The following is a 19,714-nucleotide window of genomic DNA, read 5'->3' as shown; positions in this document are numbered from 1 at the left end:
CTCAGACGTTTATAAAACTGGTTAAATCACGGCTGTGACTATAACAGAACGTGCATTTCATCAAAAAGCGCAGGAAAATCTGATCACTGAAAATGGGAAAATATATCAATGCGCCACTTGCATGTATTGTCTATGGGAAAGCAAATTACCTGGAGCCGAGATTGCAATTCCTACAGCTTCCACACGATGTCAACAGTCTTGTCATTAGCCTAAGCTTTTTTTTTCTTTGTCAAACAAAGAAGAGACAGCCGATTTCTTCAGGTCTCGGACCGGATATTTTGGTTGAGATTTACCCGGACATTATTTCCAGACGTACGTACCCCTATAGAATACACATCGCCTCGTGATCAATTAGATCGCTTATTAACGTTTACTAATACCTAAAGTTGCATTACAAAAGTATTTTGAAGTGTTTTGTGAAAGTTTATCGTCTACTTTTTTAATTTAAAAAAAATGACGTTACATTATAAGACGCTATTTTTTTCGTTTATCACACAGTCTTCTTAGATCGATATCGAGGCTATATATGGACCGATTTAATCGAAAAAAAGACCCAATAGTGATTATGGGACATCTAGGAGAGCCAACAAAGAAGATGGTCAAAGGTAATGAATGTTTTATATTTTATTTGTGCGGTTTGTGTAGCGCCGACTATGCTAATTATTTAGTTTACGTCCCCTGCGGGTCTTTTGGGGTGTTACATGCTATCAGATAATAGCTTCTCATGCTTTCGCCGAAAAGCATTTAAAAAATCTGACTTGTTGCCTGGATTCACAACGAGTGTAGCTTTAATTCAATACCCTGCATGTGTATTTTAATGAACGTTTGAGTTTTAACTAGTACTATTAGCATTTAGCGTAGTGCATTTGCATTTCCAGATGTCTAGATGGGACGCCTGCGTGTCAGGTAGGAGCAAGAGGTTAATGAACTAAGGCTCGTATTTCTGTGTGTTATTATGTTATAACTAAGTCCACGATTAGATAGAGCAGTCTGACTGAGCAGTAGTAGGCAGCAGCAGGCTCGCAAGCATTCATTCAAACAGCACTTTAGTGCGTTTTGCCAGCAGCTCTTCGTTGTGCTCCAAACGTTGCGCTGTTTATGACTTCAGCCTAATCTCCGGTGTTGATAGGCTTGGTGTAACTGACGTGAAATGGCTAGCTAGTTAGCGGGGTGTGCGCTAATAGCGTTTCAAACATCACCCGCTCTGAGACTTGGAGTAGTTATTCCCCTGGCTCTGCATGGGTACCGCTGCTTCGAGGGTGGCTGTTGTCGATGTGTTCCTGGTTCGAACCCAGGCAGGAGCGAGGAGAGGGACGGAAGCTATACTGTTACACTGGAAATACTAAAGTTCCTATAAGAACATACAATAGTCAAAGCTTAATGAAATACAAATGGTATAGAGAGAAATAGTCCTATAATTCCGATAATAACTACAACCTAAAACTTCTTACCTGGGAATATTGAAGACTCATGTTAAAAGGAACCACCAGCTTTCATATGTTCTCATGTTCTGAGCAAGGAACTTAAACGTTAGCTTTTTTATATGGCCCATATTGCACTTTTACTTTCTTCTCCAATACTTTGTTTATGCAATATTTAAACCAAATTGAACATGATGAAACATGTTTATTTATTTGAGCCGAAATTGATTTTATTGATGTATTATATTAAGTTAAAATAAGTGTTCATTCAGTATTGTTGTAATTGCCAGTATTACAAATGACATTTTTTAAATATTTTTTCAAACCAGCCGATTAATCGGTATCGGCTTTTTTGGTCCTCCAATAATCGGTAGTGAAAAATCATAATCGGTCGACCTCTAATCACAAGCGTTAGAAACTACACATACTCACTTCATAGAACTTTAAAACACTGGGAGTTTGTCGACTTCACTTCTTTAGTCTACACTCTGAACACTCCAGACAGCCCAGTGAATAAAACAAATGCTGACAATACTGGTGTCAAACCATGCAAGTGTCAGTAGCATGAAATAACATCTACCTTCTCATTGAAACAGTTCATCATGAAATCCTGCCCTACCTTTCTAAAGTCTTCAAAAGCAAGGTGAACAAACAGATAACCGATCATTTCGAATCCCACCGTACCTTCTCCACTATGCAATCTGGTTTCCGAACTGGTCATGGGTGCATCTCAGCCACGCTGAAGATCCTAAACGATATAACCGCCATCAATAAAAGACAGTACTGTGCAGCAGTCTTCATCGACATGGCCAAGGCATTCGACTCTGTCAATCACTGCATTCTTATAGGCAGACTCAACAGCCTTGGTTTCTCAAATGACTGCCACGCCTGGTTCACCAACTACTTCTCAGAGTTCTGTGTGTCAAATCAGAGGGCCTGTTGTCCAGACCTCTGGCAGTCTATGGGGGTGCCAAAGGGCTCAATTCTCAGGCCAACTCTGTTTTCTGTATATATATATCAATGATGTTGCTCTTGATTCTCTGATCCACCTCTACGCAGACGACACCATTTTGTATACATCTGGCCCTTCTTTGGACAGTGTGTTAACAAACTTCCAGATGAGCTTAAATGCCATAAAACACTCCTTCCGTGGCCTCCAACTCCTCTTAAATGCTAGTAAAACTAAATGCATGCTCTTCAACCAATCGCTGCCCGCACCCGCCCGCCCGACTAGCATCGCTACTCTGGACGGTTCTGATTTAGAATATGTGGACAACTACAAATACCTAGGTGTCTGTTTAGACTGTAAACTCTCCTTCCAAGGTCACATTAACCTATCTGGAATATGTGGGACGGTAGCGTCCCAACTGGCAAACATCCAGTGAAAATGCAGAGCACCAAATTCAAATAAATTACTACAAAAATATAACTTTGATGAAATCACACATTCAATATACCAAATTAAAGCAACACTTGTTGTGAATCCAGCCAACGTGTCAGATTTAAAAAATGGTCCAGTCAGGCTGGCCCTCACTTCATATTCGTCGTCAAACCCACTGGCTCCAGGTCATCTATAGGTCTTTGCTAGGTAAAGCCCAATTTATCTCAGCTCACTGGTCACCATAGCAACACCCACCCGTAGCACACGCTCCAAATGGGAAATGTCCCTGGTCATCCCCAAAGCCAACTCCTCCTTTGGCCACCTGTCCTTCCAGTTCTCTGCTGCCAATGACTGGACCGAATTGCAAAAATCAATGAACCTGGAGACATATCTCCTCACTAACATTAAGCATCAGCTGTCAGAGCAGCTTACCGATCACTGCATCTGTACACAGCCCATCTGTAAATAGCCGACCCAACTACCTCATCCCCATATTGTTATTTATTTTTGCTCTTTTGCACCCCAGTATCTCTACTTGCACATCTACCACTCCAGTGTTAAAGCTAAATGGTAATTATTTCACCACTATGGCCTATTTATTGTCTTACCTCCCTAATCTTACTACATTTGCACACACTGCATATAGATTTTTCTATTGTGTTATTGACTTTACATTTGTTTAACCCATGGGTAACTGAGTTGTTGTTTTTGTCGCACTGCTTTGCTTTATCTTGGCCAGGTCGAAGTTGTAAATAAGAACTTATTCTCAACTGGCCCACCTGGTTAAATAAAGGTGAAATAAAATAAATAAAACAGTTCTACAGCAACTCTTCATGCACAGTGGGAAGTTGGAATTAAACACAAACTTAGTTAGATAGAACCTGCTCTTACCATGAGAAACAGACCTCCCAATCTTCTCCTCCTCTTCTTCCTCTTTAATGTTGACATTCAGCTCCAGTGTTTGACTGCAGTCTTCCAGCTTCACTGATGCCATCTCTGGATCCTGCTGTAAAAACTGGGCTCTACTGACACAATCAGGACCCAGTGACTGTAGGTTTGGACTCAGTGTGGAAGGAGAGAGGCAGGCTGGGTTTGTCCTCACTGTTGATGTTACCGGCCTCAGACTTAATCTGTAGTAATAAAAGAGAAGCAGACACAAAAGTTAGTGCCAGAACTGTCAAGACTTTATTAATTCTCTAAAAAAATATTGATTATATTTAGGTGCAGGAGCTCCACAATACTGTTGAGCTAATATTCTATAAGAGGAACATGAGCTCAAACAGTAGAAATTTGAGGTGCTGGTACTCAGCTCCAGTGAGCTCCTGTCCAAGTCAAGAACCGATCTCATTTCAATAGATCTGGTAGCTAAGCACTGACAAAACATTAATTAATTCATTAATTTTTTTAATTACACAACTTAAATGCACTTAATCTATAGTAGATTTCCTGAATTCGCTTAAATGACTCAAAAACCAGTTAGTACAAGGTTGCAGTATGTTTCAGGCAGCACTATGTACTATTTTCCTGAATAACCTTTTCTTCACTGTATTATTCCAATCAAAAAAACAATCGTTTTTCCGTTCACACCAGAGTAACATTTATAGACAGAAACAACTGAATGTCTCTGAATATTAGTACACATGTAGAAAACTGATAATCATTAAAAAATTAGCTCCAAAACAGTAGTGCAACCGTAAAATTGTCTCTCTGCTGCACTCTCACTACCTGCACTGAAGTGCGTTGATGCAGACCGAGGGGGATCCGCCATTTTACCATCTCCCGAATTTTACACAAAACCAAAAATGACATGTAAAACGAACCCAGAAATCTCAGATAAATGTATCCTTTATGAAATTACCTTGACGAAATGACATACATCCACTCAGACTAACCCAACGTCTCTATGTGATATGTAAAAAAAAAATGTGATCACATTCAATCACCCGGTTTGACACAAAAATAGCAGATAAACCCTTTAACAAACGTGATAATAGCTTGACGTATTTGTTACCTAGCATGTTATGACATGTTATTTCGATATTATAACGTGCTATTACATACCAGTAGTAATACATTTGAAACGGACACCGAAGTGGTCTCGACTGCACTATTCTGGCGTATCCTTTATTCTGAAGAATGATGCGCGCCTGCGCGGGACTTCCTGTTCCCCCACGACCAGTTTCTAAACCCAGAGACGTAACAACGCGAGACTTCAGAGAACGCTTGCGAAGCAGTCCAAGCCGGGGTTTGACAAGTCAATGAGAGAAGTGAACAATTCTGATACTTTTGCAGCGGCTAATGGGGATCCTAATAAATACACAAAAGATTCCGTCGGGACATTTCATAACTGCAATAGCTCTCACTGCGTGTCTTACATATTGCAGAATCACATGAGTAGGTAGTCACTCTTCCAACGAAACTCCAGAGATCAGTGGTGGGCCGTCAGGGCCAGCAAGGCCTTCTCTGCTGGCCTAAACATCATCGCAATACATACATTTTTATTAAATATATTTTCCCACAAATATGTATTAAATTATTCCCCAGAGTAAGAGTTATACTCTTCATTTCATAGCTTTCCTCTTGGTTGCACTGCTTCCAGCCCCAGGTTGAGATTTGGAGGGCTGGTCTTTATGTTAGATCTTTTATCCAATCATATTCAGCCATCATGTGTTGCCAGGGGTCTAAAATCTGCCCTCGGGCCTTCAGAATCAACAGTGCGGGCGCTTGTAGCTTAAAGTGAATGGAAATGAAAATGTAGTGTCAACCAATCAGCTTTAGAGTTGGCTATTGTACGCCTTGCTGGCTGGCTCCAGTGTTACACAGGAGCCAGCTAGCAGACGTAGTGCGTGTGTAACGGATGTGAAACGGCTAGCTTAGTTAGCTGTGTGCGCTAAATAGCGTTTCAATCGGTTACGTCACTTGTTCTGAGACCTTGAAGTAGTAGTTCCCCTTGCTCTGCAAGGGCCGTGGCTTTTGTGGAGCGATGAGTAACGATGCTTCGAGGGTGACTGTTGTCGTTGTGTGCAGAAGGTCCCTGGTTCGCGCCCGGGTATGGGCGAGGGGACGGTTTAAAATTATACTGTTACACGTGCACGTCTTTTGATTGGATTACCAATATCGAGAGGCAGGTCCTATGTGGGCAGGTCTATTCAAACCTCAGAACTAGGAAAGTGAATTTGATAAACTAATTAATTTGCGTACTACTAAGCTGTTTTTTTAGCCCACAATGGCGGAAGGAGGAAAAGATATCGATTTGGTCGAGGATATAATTATAACGCCATTCTCAAGACAAACTTTTCAAGAAAAGTTAGACATTGTCAGGAGAGGTCGCCCGACGCCGACGCTACAAAGCCTGTCACAGGCGGGAAAGGGGTTCGTTCGCCACTTTCAAAGTTCCAACTACGAGCGCTATCAATTGCTCACAGGCTCCGAGAAGCACTGCAAACTGTACTGCTGGGAATGCCTATTATTTGCAAGTGATAGATTTGGTGTTTGGAGCCACACTGGCTTTGCAAGCTTGAGTTGTCTAACCAAGGCAGCAATGAGACATGGCTGGGCACTTACAAGCAATGGTGCTTTTGAAAACTTTTGGGGACACCCGAGTGGATCTACAGCTCAACGAACAAGCGCGCGCAGGGCAACGGGAGCTGCACAATGAAAAGGTATTGTACTCTTCCCTTGCAATTCTATGAATAAAAATGTCCATTTCAATGTGACTTAACGCCTGGTTTTATACTGCGTTTGTCTAAATGTATAGTGTCCAGAGCCATGGCATCATAATGATGGTAATAAGAGGTGGATTAATTCGGGTGGGACTGTGTAGGACCTCACTGAAGGCCCAGCCCCCAGGCACGCCACTGCCAGAGATAACACCCGTTAATTGTTGCCCTGCTACGAAAAACAATGCTCTCTCCTTCTGCTGTTCTGAGACGCAAGAAATCAAAACAAAACCATTACTGGTCACTGACTGGCTCTACCTTTCCTAATGCCTCCTTTACCATCTCCCTGACCTCAAATGATCTCCCAAAAATACTTAATTGTTGATGAATCGCACTCCAAAAGAAACCGATGCCTCAGGACTACCTGGCCTTATGACTCCTTGCTGTCCCCAGTCCAACTGGCCATGCTGCTGCTCCAGTTTCAACTGTTCTGCTATAGAATCCTGACCTGTTCACCGGACGTGCTACCTGTCCCAGACCTGCTGTTTTCAACTCTCTAGAGACAGTATGAGCGGTACAGATACTCTGAATGATCGGCTATAAAAAGCCAACTGACATTTACTCCTGAGGTGCTGACATGTTGCACCCTCGACAACCACTGTGATTATTATTATTTGACCCTGCTGGTCATCTATGAACTTTGAACATCTTGGCCATGTTCAGTTATAATCTCCACCCGGCACAGCCAGAAGAGGACTGGTCACCCCTCATAACCTGGTTCCATGATGACTCCTTGCTGTCCCCAGTCCACCTGACTGCTGCTGCTCTAGTTTCAACTGTTCTGCCTTATTATTATTCGACCATGCTGGTAATTTATGAAAACATGAACATAGCCTGGTTCCTCTCTCGGTTTCTTCCTAGGTTCTGGCCTTTCTATGGAGTTTTTCCTAGCCACCGTGCCTCTACACCTGCATTTCTTGCTGTTTGGATTTTTAGGCTGGGGTTCTGTACAGCACTTTGAGATATCAGCTGATGTAAGAAGGGCTTTATAAATCTATTTGTTTTGGTGTTCGTTTACAACTTTGTCTGTTTGCTCCATTTTTCGTTGTCTCCGTCTTCCATTCATTCTGACCAACTTTACTCAACTTGGAGCCAACAGACTCGAACAGCACATCCGCTTCGCCTTATATCCCTCCACAAAACCAGACACACCCCGCTACGGACTAACTCCTGTTGAATCCTGCATTGCAAAAAGCCAACAATTACAGATTAAAGGGGAATTTCACAGTGGCTTTGCCATGGCATCAGTGGCGACGTCCACGGACAGCGAATTTTCGGCTCTATCAGGTCTATCCATCATGGACTTAATTTTGCCCAAAAATGTCTGTTTTGATCCAATTATAGCCGAAGGTCAGCCTCTAGTCATTGAAATGCATTATATACACGAATACAAGTATACAATATTGCATATAGTATAAGTTTGATTATTTTTTGATATACACAATATCATGAAATATATTGATTTAAATTTTTAAAAATCTAATTGAATAGCTTGTTAGATGTTCTGATAGACAGAATGACTGAAAATGACCTGTAATTTAAAATCATTAGTTTACAATATTTACAATATCACAACGGAATTTATTACAATTTATAACCGTCATGTCTCCAAACTGGGAGAAGCAGAAAGAGCATGTCATTCACCCGACATGTGTTCCTCAGGACGGTAACACAACGACACACGGATAATATCAAGCAACAACATTTCTGAAAACATTTGGAATTTGATAAAGTTATATTAATTAGCAGTTTCTGTCCCAAACTATTATTTTCTCTAGGCTAAAGTTAGCAAGTCTGCTTAGATACTTGCATGCTAGTTAACACTAACTCAGTTGCTAGCTAATTAGATAGTAAGGCGGGAAAGCAGGGCCAACATATTTGATAGTTGTACTGTCAGCTAGTTTACTGTATCGGTCTAGCTAACTACGGTTAGCTATGTTTTCTGGTAACGGGTGTGGAGTAATTGTTTTTTGACAGAACTTTATTTTTATTAACTAGCTAGAGTCCAAAATCAACTTTACTCTCTGGGTACCTACTGTGAAGCTGGTTGGTTTGCTAACTAACTGTAGTATGGGTGAGCTATCTAGCTAGCTAATAACGTTAGCTCACAGGAGAGAGAGGGCATTAATATGTTACAAATAAGAGGAGAATGAGTGTAAAATGCAGTGACCAAAATTAACTAGCTAAGAAGCCTGTCAAAATGTAGTTCAAACTTGCTCTCAGTGTATTCATTACTACAGTTTGTTTACTATTTACCTTCATAAACTTTTTTCAGAAAATGAAAAAGAGTGAAGATTATAATAATACATCCACAACTGATCAAGACCAGAGCCGTTTCCCATGAATTATGCCAGGAAGTGGATTGTTCCACAAAATGTGTGTATTTTTATTCCCTCTGATATTTTATGTATAGATTATGCACTAATTCAAAAAAGGCACCTATTTTGGGGAATGACTCAAAATGTACTACAAAATTTAAACTTGTGTTAATTAAAGTTGAACGTCGATCCATTAGAATGTTGAACAATATGTATTATTCCAAGTAAAATGTCACTTTTATTTGCAATCAACTTGTCTGTCAGGATCCTCTTGTGTGTAACGGATGTGAAACGGATAGTTTAGTCAGCGGTGTTCGCGCTAAATAGCGTTTCAATCGGTGACGTCACTTGCTCTGAGTCCTTAAAACAACAACCTGAAAAATACTTATTTTCAACTTTCAACCAAAACCTAACAAGCATAGTCGTCTTTTCAACATCTTTTTAAAGACTGTTTGCTGGGTGGGCAACTTGCTCCGATTCTGAATAAATTTGTGTCCGTTTCTTTCTCGCTGGCAAAATAAGTGAGCTAGACTTTGTTTGGTCCTACGTCGATAACATCGTTTGTTTGTCACTGGTATGCTGTCACTGCTAAATATCCTAAACCTCGACCGTGATGGCAGCAAGCTAAAACCAGGGGGAGATCATTCAGGTTCTGTTTCATCTGCTGCTGGCTTAACGTTTTTTCACATGTAATTGATTAAATAAGATTTGTATTCTCTAAAGATTGTAATTGTGTTAATTTTTGATGAATATTCCTGTAGGTTCATGCTCTACAACATCCGCAGAGTACGACCCTGCCTCACACAGGAAGCGGCGCAGGTCCTAATCCAGGCACTTGTCATCTCCCGTCTGGATTACTGCAACTCGCTGTTGGCTGGGCTCCCTGCCTGTGCCATTAAACCCCTACAACTCATCCAGAACGCCGCAGCCCGTCTGGTGTTCAACCTTCCCAAGTTCTCTCACGTCACCCCGCTCCTCCGTTCTCTCCACTGGCTTCCAGTTGAAGCTCGCATCCGCTACAAGACCATGGTGCTTGCCTACGGAGCTGTGAGGGGAACGGCACCTCAGTACCTCCAGGCTCTGATCAGGCCCTACACCCAAACAAGGGCACTGCGTTCATCCACCTCTGGCCTGCTCGCCTCCCTACCACTGAGGAAGTACAGTTCCCACTCAGCCCAGTCAAAACTGTTCGCTGCTCTGGCCCCCCAATGGTGGAACAAACTCCCTCACTCAGGACAGCGGAGTCAATCACCACCTTCCGGAGACACCTGAAACCCCACCTCTTTAAGGAATACCTAGGATAGGATAAGTAATCCTTCTCACCCCCCCCTTAAAAGATTTAGATGCACTATTGTAAAGTGGCTGTTCCACTGGCTGTCATAAGGTGAATGCACCAATTTGTAAGTCGCTCTGGATAAGAGCGTCTGCTAAATGACGTAAATGTAAATGAATATTGAAGAAAAATCCTATCAGCCGTTTTCCACACCAAAATGTGAACTACAATTTGGTTCTCACCAATTTTCTATGTACAGTAAGCTCCCCATGTGTCATCAAAATTACGATTTTGTGTTAGTGGTTTATATATGCGGAGAGTATAACCTGTACAATTGTAAACGAATTAATAATGGTTCAAGATAGAACCCATGTATATTAGTTAATATACTGCACCAACAACATAAATATATGATCGGGTCCATTGTCTTCTATTTGGACAGTAAAACGCAGACAGCGGGCGCCGCCATTTTACCAGCTCGTGAGATTTTTGTTTGACACACAAAACCAATAATATATTAAACGAACTCAGAAATCAAATAAATTGCATTTTTTTTAAATTACCTTGACGAAATGGTGTACATTAAGTCAGACAAACCCAAAATCTCAAACTATATGACTTGTAAAATCGTTTTTTAACATAAGAAACCTGGCAATCCCTTGACGGATTTGTAACCTATCATGTTATGACATGTTCTTTCGATTTTAGATAGCACGTTTAAACTATTACCTACCTGTAGTAATAACTAGAGACGGAGACAAAAAGCACCGTCTTCACAGCACAGATTCTGAAAAATGGTGTGCGGCCATAGAGATAGATAGAGGACTCATCTTTGTATCTGTGTCGTTTTAGCGTCTGTGATAAAATGCGCAGCGGCGCTGAGGGGATTCGATTAATCTGGCCTGGGCCCCCGGATAGGCGTGTTTTGCACGGATTCGTTTTGGTTTTGGACAGGTGCCACATTCAAAGCCCACAGGGAAGTCAGGCTCCAAACAAAAGTGATGTAATTAAGAACTTGGAGTAATGAGTAGGATTCTGTGTTTTCACATGAAAAAGTTATTGATTTTGATAAAAAGCTTTATCTGCCTTCCCAATTTAACCTGGTTTTAAAAATTAGAACAAATATTTTATGGAAAATAGATCTTTCTGGATGATGCACCATGCTGCCTTGTTGACAAAATGACCGAAAGCCGCAGATTACTGTTGCTATTTGAGAAGGGCACTAATCCCTTGCCACATTTGCCTGTTCACCGTTTACATCACGGGCCATAGACCTGTGCCCCTTGGCTCAGCATAATCCCTACTGACGAGCCAGCTGGAGATGACTCCAACAGAGTCAGGAGGGATCAGCCAATGAAGTTGGAAGTACCACCCAGTTGACTACATTAAAATGGTGGAAGCCAGCAATGCAGTGAGTTATAATAAGAACGAGAGACAGCCTCCAAGATGGCCGACCGTTGTTTTGAACATAATCTACTCACGGTCAGATAAGCCTATTCAAGGAGGCTGACATCTTGCTAGTTCCGGTTTCAGGAGCCAATTAGTAAATGCCCGTGACGGTCTGTGCCGTTTAAGATAAAGGAGGATAGTTCTTTTTGAATGAGCATGGCCTTATTTCTATAACAGCATATTGGATAACTATCATTCATATGCCATTCACCAGCACCGTCTTGCACACTCTTGCCTGTATCTATCTGATCTGGGGTGTAATCATTAGTCCAACAGTTGCAAACAAGAGTTTCTATTGGACAAATTCCGGTATGTTTATCTTTCTTTCGTTTGGTTCCATTTAAGGAAAGTTTTTCAACAGAATCGGTGGAATAAATACACCCCTGATCGCACACAAACATATTTCACTTTCAAAGCAGCCACATACAAACAGCAGATCCTGGACTATCCATTTACTTCAATCAGTCAGTCTCATCTTCCAATGTCAGGAATCCATCACATTGAATGAGCAGGTCCTGAACGAGAGCGCGTGAGAAATTTCGAGAGCGCGTGAGAAAATAGCCGAATCCACTCATTTGAAGGTGTGTCCACATACTTTTGGCAATATTGTGTGTAAACAGTGGCCTATGGAATCAAGTGAGTTCTGTTTTGCTACTTGTAGGCTACTTTCTGTAATGTGTCTCAATAGACACTGAGTGTACAAAACATTAGAAACACCTCAATACTGAGTTGGACCCCCTTTACCCTCAGAACAGCCTCAATTTATCGGGGCATGTACTCTACAAGGTGTCCAAAGTGTTCTACAGGGATGCTGGTCCTTATTGACTCCAATGCTTCCCACACTTGTGTCAATTTGGCTGGTAGTTGCTGAATTCACTAATGTTCATGTAACCATTCCTGGACAATCCCAGCCTTGTGGCATGGGGCATTATGCTGCTGTTAAAAATCACGAGAACACGAAACAAAATAACAAAGGAGAATGAATGAATTGGTCCTGTCTGGTGTAGACATAAAACAATCACCCATGCAACACAATAAAAAAACGTCTCCCTAAATATGGTTCTCAATCAGGGACAACGATTGACAACTGCCTCTGATTGAGAGCCATACCAGGCCAAACACAGAAATAGCAAATCATAGAAAAACTAGCATAGACAACCCACCCAACTCATGCCCTGACCAAACTAAAACAAAACAAAGGAACTAAGGTTAGAACGTGACAGTACCCCCCCAAAGGTGCGGACTACGGCCGCCAAACCTGAACCTATAGGGGAGGGTCTAGGTGGGCGTCCGCGGTGGACCCCGCTCTACCGTAGTTTTTCTCCGCCTCTTTATCCGCCTCCGTGGCCTCTTAAGAACGGTGACCCTCGCCGCTGACCTCTGACTGGGGACCCTAACCCCGGGTCCCGAATGAACGGGAGACTCCGGCAGCTGAGGGCGGACGGGAGGGAGACTCCGGCAGCTGAGGACGGACGGGAGGGAGACTCTGGCAGCTGAGGAAGGACGGGAGGGAGACTCCGGCAGCTGAGGACGGACGGGAGGGAGACTCCGGCAGCTGTGGGCGGACGGGAGGGAGACTCCGGCAGCTGAGGGCGGACGGGAGGGAGACTCCGGCAGCTGAGGGCGGACGGGAGGGAGACTCCGGCAGCTGAGGGCGGACGGGAGGGAGACTCCGGCAGCTGAGGGCGGACGGGAGGGAGACTCCGGCAGCTGAGGGCGGACGGGAGGGAGACTCCGGCAGCTGAGGACGGACGGGAGGGAGACTCCGGCAGCTGAGGACGGACGGGAGGGAGACTCCGGCAGCTGTGGACGGACGGGAGGGAGACTCCGGCAGCTGAGGGCGGACGGGAGGGAGACTCCGGCAGCTGAGGGCGGACGGGAGGGAGACTCTGGCAGCGTTGGACAGGCGGAAGCACCTGTAGGGAGGAGACGGAGAGACAGCCTGGTGCGGGGGGCTGCCACCGGAGGGCTGGTGCGTGGAGGCGGCACCGGATAGACCGGACCGTGAAGGCACACTGGAGCTCTCGAGCACCAAGCCTGCCCAACCTTACCTGGTTGAATGCTCCCCATAGCCAGGCCAGTGCGGCGAGGTGGAATAGCCCGCACTGGGCTGTGCTGGCGAACCGGGGACACCATGCGTAAGGCTGGTGCCATGCACCCCGGCCCGAGGTGACGCCCTGGAGACCGGATGCGCTGAGCCGGCTTCATAGCACCTGGCTCGATGCCCACTCTAGCCCGGCCGATACGAGGCGCTGCTATGTATCGCACCGGGCTATGCCTGTGCACCGGGGACACCGTGCACCTCACGGCATAACACGGTGCCTGCCCGGTCCTTCTCTCTCCACGGTAAGCACAGGGAGTTGGCGCAGGTCTCCTACCGGACTTCGCCACAATACATTTTTTGGGCTGCCTCTCGGGCTTCCAACCGCGCTGCCTCCTCATACCACCGCCACTCAGCTTTAGCTGCCTCCAGCTCTGCCTTGAGACGGCAATATTCCCCAGCCTGTGACCAGGGTCCCTTGCCGTCCAAAATCTCCTCCCATGTCCAGGAGTCTTGCGATTTCCGCCGCTGCTGCTGCTGCTGCTGCTGCCTGTTACCACACTGCTTGGTCCTTTGGTGGTGGGTGATTCTGTAACGGCCATTGGTGGTGGAAGAAGAGGACCAAGGTGCAGCGTGGCAAGTGTCCATATTGATAATTTATTATCATGAGAACACTAAACAAAATAACAAAGGAGAATGAACGAAACAGTCCTGTCTGGTGTAGACACAAAACAATCACCCACGCAACACAATAGAAAACCGGCTTCCTATATATGGTTCTCAATCAGGGACAATGAATGACAGCTGCCTCTGATTGAGAACCATACCAGAACAAATACAGAAATAGAAAATCATAGAAAAACTAACATAGACAACCCACCCAACTCACACCCTTGACCATACTAAAACAAAGACATAACAGAGGAACTAAGGTCAGAACGTGACCATTACCTACAGCTGAAAGTAACTTTTGGTTATTGGATCGGCAGTCACTCACCAGCATTCCTACCTGAAATACAACTTTCCTGAATTGGATCCTTGGTTTGTACCCCATGAGGCAATTCAACTGCTCCCTGGTGCTGATCCCGGGCGCCGCTCCCAGGTGCTGATCCCGGGCGCCACTCCCAGGTGCTGATCCCGGGCGCCGCTCCCAGGTGCTGATCCCGGGCGCCGCTCCCAGGTGCTGATCCCGGGCGCCGCTCCCAGGTGCTGATCCCGGGCGCCGCTCCCAGGTGCCGCTCCCAGGTGCTGATCCCGGGCTCCGCTCCCGGGTGCCGCTCCCAGGTGCTGCTCCCAGGTGCCGCTCCCAGGTGCCGCTCCCAGGTGCCGCTCCCAGGTGCTGCTCCAGGGCGCCGCAGACTGAGAAGAGGTGTGCGGTGTGGACTTTTGGTTCGACTCACAGTAGGTTTTGACCAGAAGCAGAACCTATTCAAGTAAGTCAGGCCACTGTGTGTTGGCTGATGAGCTGCTAGCTAGCAATTTTACATACTAGAGTTAAGTTAAATATCAGCTGGCTAACGCCATATTAGCTTGTTATCTTAATGTTCACCTATTTATCATTGTAAATTAAAAACTCATTACCCAGATGTGTTTGTAGATATCAGCAATGGAAGAGGGTGAAAGGATTTTCTGCTCCAGCTGTCAGAAAAGGACAACTATGAAGACAGACAGAGAAGTCAGGGCTGTCTAATTGGAATATAATGAAGCTTGTTTCTTTGCGATGTCTGTCCTCAGATATGGAGAGCTGTGAAAGCCTGTCTACAGATGAAGAGGTCCCGGTGAAGATGAAGAGGTCCCAAGAGACTGTCTGCAGATGGAGAGGTCCCAGTGAAGGTCCCAAGAGACTGCAGCCACATTCTTGTATGCCATAGGATTTGTGTGTACTTATGTTAGCACATGTTGTACTCAACAATACAGTACAAATTCACACACAATGTAGGCTACAAACGTATTAAATCAAATCAAAAGTTTATTTGTCACGTGCGCCGAATACAACAGGACCTTACAGTGAAATGCTTACTTACAGGCTCTAACCAATAGTGCGGAAAAAAGGACGTGTGTGTGTGTGTGTAGGTAAGTAAAGAAATAAAACAACAGTAAAAAGACATTTGAAAATAAGAGTAGCAAGGCTATATACAGACACCTGTTAGTCAGGCTTATTGAGGTAGTATGTACATGTAGGGGTGGTTAAAGTGACTATGTATATATGATGAACAGAGTGTAGCAGTAGCGTAAAAAGAGGGGTTGGCGGATGGTGGGACACAATACAGATATCCCTGTTAGCCAATGTGTGGGAGCACTGCTTGGTCGGGCCAATTGAGGGAGTATGCACATGAATGTATAGTTAAAGTGACTATGCATATAAGATAAACAGAGAGTAGCAGCAGTGTAAAAGAGGGGTTGGGGGGGCACACAATGCAAATAGTCCGGGTAACCATTTGGTTACCTGTTCATGAGTCTTATGGCTTGGGGGTATTACAACTGTAGCAGGCCAATCCTGCTCCTGGAGGTCTGCTGGGTGTGCAGGCGTCTCTTCCCACCCTTTCTACTTTGCACATTCTTCCATTGCAAATCTACCATTCCAGTGTTTTACTTGCTATATTGTATTTACTTTGCCACCATGGCCTTTTTTTGCCTTTACCTCCCTTATCTCACCTCATTTGCTCACATCGTATATAGACTTGTTTATACTGTATTATTGACTGTATGTTTGTTTTACTCCATGTGTAACTCTGTGTCGTTGTGTGTCGAACTGCTTTGCTTTATCTTGGCCAGGTCGCATTTGTAAATGAGAACTTGTTCTCAACTTGCCTACCTGGTTAAATAAAGGTGAAATAAAAATAAATTTAAAAAACATGTAGGTATTACAGACTCAGTCGGGGACAGGTTGAAAATGTCAGTGAAGACACCTGCCAGTTGGTCAGGACATGCTGTGAGTACACATCCAGGTAATCTGTCTGGCCCTGCAGCCTTGTTAATGTTGACCTGTTTAAAGATCTTACTTAACAGGGACTGTCTAATTTGTAACATGTTTTACTATATTGCAGATATTCAGAGATGCAGAGCATGAAGTGGGGTTACTTCTAAGTAACTTTGGCTGACTCCTGTCATCATCTCCAACATGTGACCTATTCTAGAGCTTTGCTTTGGTGTGGATTGAGGCCTATACATTCATATCAGTTGTGTTCCCCTGTTGTAATTCAGTTTTCCTTATTTCTATTGTGGATTGTGTTTCTGTACGGCCAATGGAAAGTCTATAAAACTATGAGCAAACCAGCCTATGTATTGAATACATGGAATTGGATTGTGATGATACCGATGATTGAATCTTACACACAATGTGCAAATATTAGTATGTTTCATTTATCAGTAATTAAATGTGATGTGTATGAAGTTGTTTGGTGAAATATGCATAAAAGGAGAGTAATTACCCATAATTCTGCACCTTTGTATCCTTGTACTTCCAGTTTTGATCATCGTGATTTAGGGACTGCTGTAATATTTGTGTTGTGGAGAAATGACCAGGCAGGAGACGGGAGCACAATTAGTTTTCGTTTAGTCAAAAGTAGTAGAGTAGTAACACTGCCGTAATACATTACTGCTTAGTAACTGCATAGTAACTAATATAAACAGATGTAGATCCCAGATACTACAACTGAAAAGAACATTTATGATCTACTGGGATTTTTAAAAGACAGACTAACTTTCTGTTTTGTCGGCTTGCATTCAATAAATAAGTATAGTTGTGTCAATCTTTTTGCTGGCAGTCGTGCTCTTTTGATGAACGGATTTGCAATTTTGATGGTATTATATTTTTTATGAATGTTTGTTTTTTAAAAAGACAAGTACATTTTCAAAAAGCATTTACTGTTTTGCAAAAGTTATGTTTTGTGTTCCAAAAAATAATTGTAGGCGATTATGAGAAACTGTAATACATAAAGACGATTGCTCCCTGATTAAATAGTACACCCTGCTGGACAAACGAGCTTACTGCACCTGGTATTCCCAGGCAGCGTACCATACAAGAACTAACCAGGCCCGACCCTGCTTAGCTTCCGAGACCAGGCGTATTGAGACTGATATGGTCGTAAGCCAAGGGACTGTATTGTGTATATATGATTACAGATATGATCTGTAATAATGCCGTAAGCGAAGGAATAACTCTTGCTACACTATATCAAGTTTTTGTCACTTGAAAAAGTGCAGTGTGAGATCATAGAAATATAAATAATGGGATAAACAGACATAGTTACTTTAACAAAGGCAGATGAGTTACAAACCTTGTATACATTTAATATATGCCATTTAGCAGACGCTTTTATCCAAAGCGACTTACAGTCATGTGTGCATACATTCTACGTATGGGTGGTCCCGGGGATCGAACCCACTACCCTGGCGTTACAAGCGCCATGCTCTACCAACTGAGCTACAGAAGGACCACAACGACATATTTGAGTCTTGTGAAAATAGCAGGCCTATCAAATATTAACTTCAGACAAATACATCAGATAACGTTACCGGTTTGTGAGGCAGTCCATGTTACCAGAACATGACTTTAACACATTTCATAGTTTATACTGTATAGTCTTCTTGTGTATATATATATCCAATATATCCAATATATATATCCAAATCATAAGTGTTTTTGACTACTTTGTGTATATGTTTGATCGTGTGTATTGCGCTGTTGAGGAGAGCTTGCAAGTAAGCATTTCACTGTACCGTTTACACCCTGTCTACGTGACGAAAACGTTTTTTAAAGATTAACGCACCATTCACATCAGCTCAATATAACGGTGACCGACTTGACCAGCACTGTCTTGCCACCACTGACACTAAGATGAACTGTGTGTGTGACAATGTGACAATACAATATAGACTAAAACGAAACCATGCTTGATTTATATTTACAACGACAGGGGGTGCACCGTTCCTGGAGGTACTGCAATACCAGGTCGATGCGTGGAGTGGACGGAGCAAGCCCCTATTCCATCTCCCTATTCCAAAAATCAATTTAATATATGGTCCCCAGATAGGGACGTATCAGCTATTAAACTGATAAGAACATACTTTTTTTTACAATGTTTTATTGACACAATTCCTTTAAAAACAGCTCATACATTTTTTACATCATTTACACACATAAAAACGGCAACAAAGCATAAAACACAGCAATTGAAAGTTACATTTAAATTTGTTAAAAAGTACGTGTTGTTAAAATCAATGAAAACAACCATGAATAAAAGTACTTTCTTTGTAAAAAAACATCAAATCTGTAAAAGCCATTTAAAATGTGTGCTGATGATCTAACAAAGGTAAAACATTTTTAAGGCATGAAAAACATGTTAAAAAGCCACTTCGTTAAAAAGCTGTCTTCAGTCCCTTGTACAGGAGCGGGGTGAGTCTTTATCAAGCTTGATCTTAGCCAAAAGGCCGAGAAGCGATACCCACAATGGTTTCGGGAGGAAGTAGCCGTTCTCCGACACGTCAAATTTGACGATGGTTACACCAAAATGAGCTCTGTATACTATTTTCCCCCATAAAAAAAAGATTATGCTTTTAAAAAATGGCGGCATGGATTGCGAGTTGATCAACGTCAGGAATCACCAGGTTTGACTGTTACAAAGTAACACAGTTGAAGGTCCTAAAGTCATGTGGTCATCCGCCCTCCAATCAGAAATGAGAGAATGCGTTGTTAAATTAAAACCATATTATCAGCTAAATTTGAATAATAATATATCACGGGTGGGGGTGAAGGGAAACAATTTGGAGATAATATAGACACAAAATTAGATCTTGTATCAAATATCTCTGGTAGCGTTTCTGCCACAACGGAACTGAAGCAATTGTCCACTTGATGGCGCCAGAGTTCCACCGACCGTTGCTTTTGTGGTACATAAAACTGCATGACTTCAATACATCATCAACGCAAGAAATGTGAACAATAAAAATAGCCTATGTATTTTTTTTCTGTTGAGCGTTGTATGTTAAGGTCATTGTGAGGAGGCCTTCATAAAGTTGCCCTCCTAAATTACTAGAGGACAAACTTCAAAGATCCATGGCACTGGACTGCAGTGAGAGCTAGGCCAGAGCGGTCCTGGCCTATGGTCCT

At 43.2% G+C, this 19,714-nt stretch overlaps 1 pseudogene; it reads right to left on the bottom strand.

Annotated features, from left to right (window-relative positions):
• Positions 1 to 18,519: 18,519 nt before the first annotated feature.
• LOC124024991 lies at positions 18,520 to 18,690 on the bottom strand (annotated as a pseudogene).
• Between the last annotated feature and the right edge of the window lie 1,024 nt (positions 18,691 to 19,714).

This window comes from Oncorhynchus gorbuscha, unplaced genomic scaffold (assembly GCF_021184085.1).
Source record: "Oncorhynchus gorbuscha isolate QuinsamMale2020 ecotype Even-year unplaced genomic scaffold, OgorEven_v1.0 Un_scaffold_2108, whole genome shotgun sequence".
NCBI classification, from domain to species: Eukaryota; Metazoa; Chordata; class Actinopteri; order Salmoniformes; family Salmonidae; genus Oncorhynchus; species Oncorhynchus gorbuscha.
The sequence above is the reverse complement of the archived record's forward strand: the minus strand, read 5'-3'. Positions and strand labels throughout refer to the sequence as shown.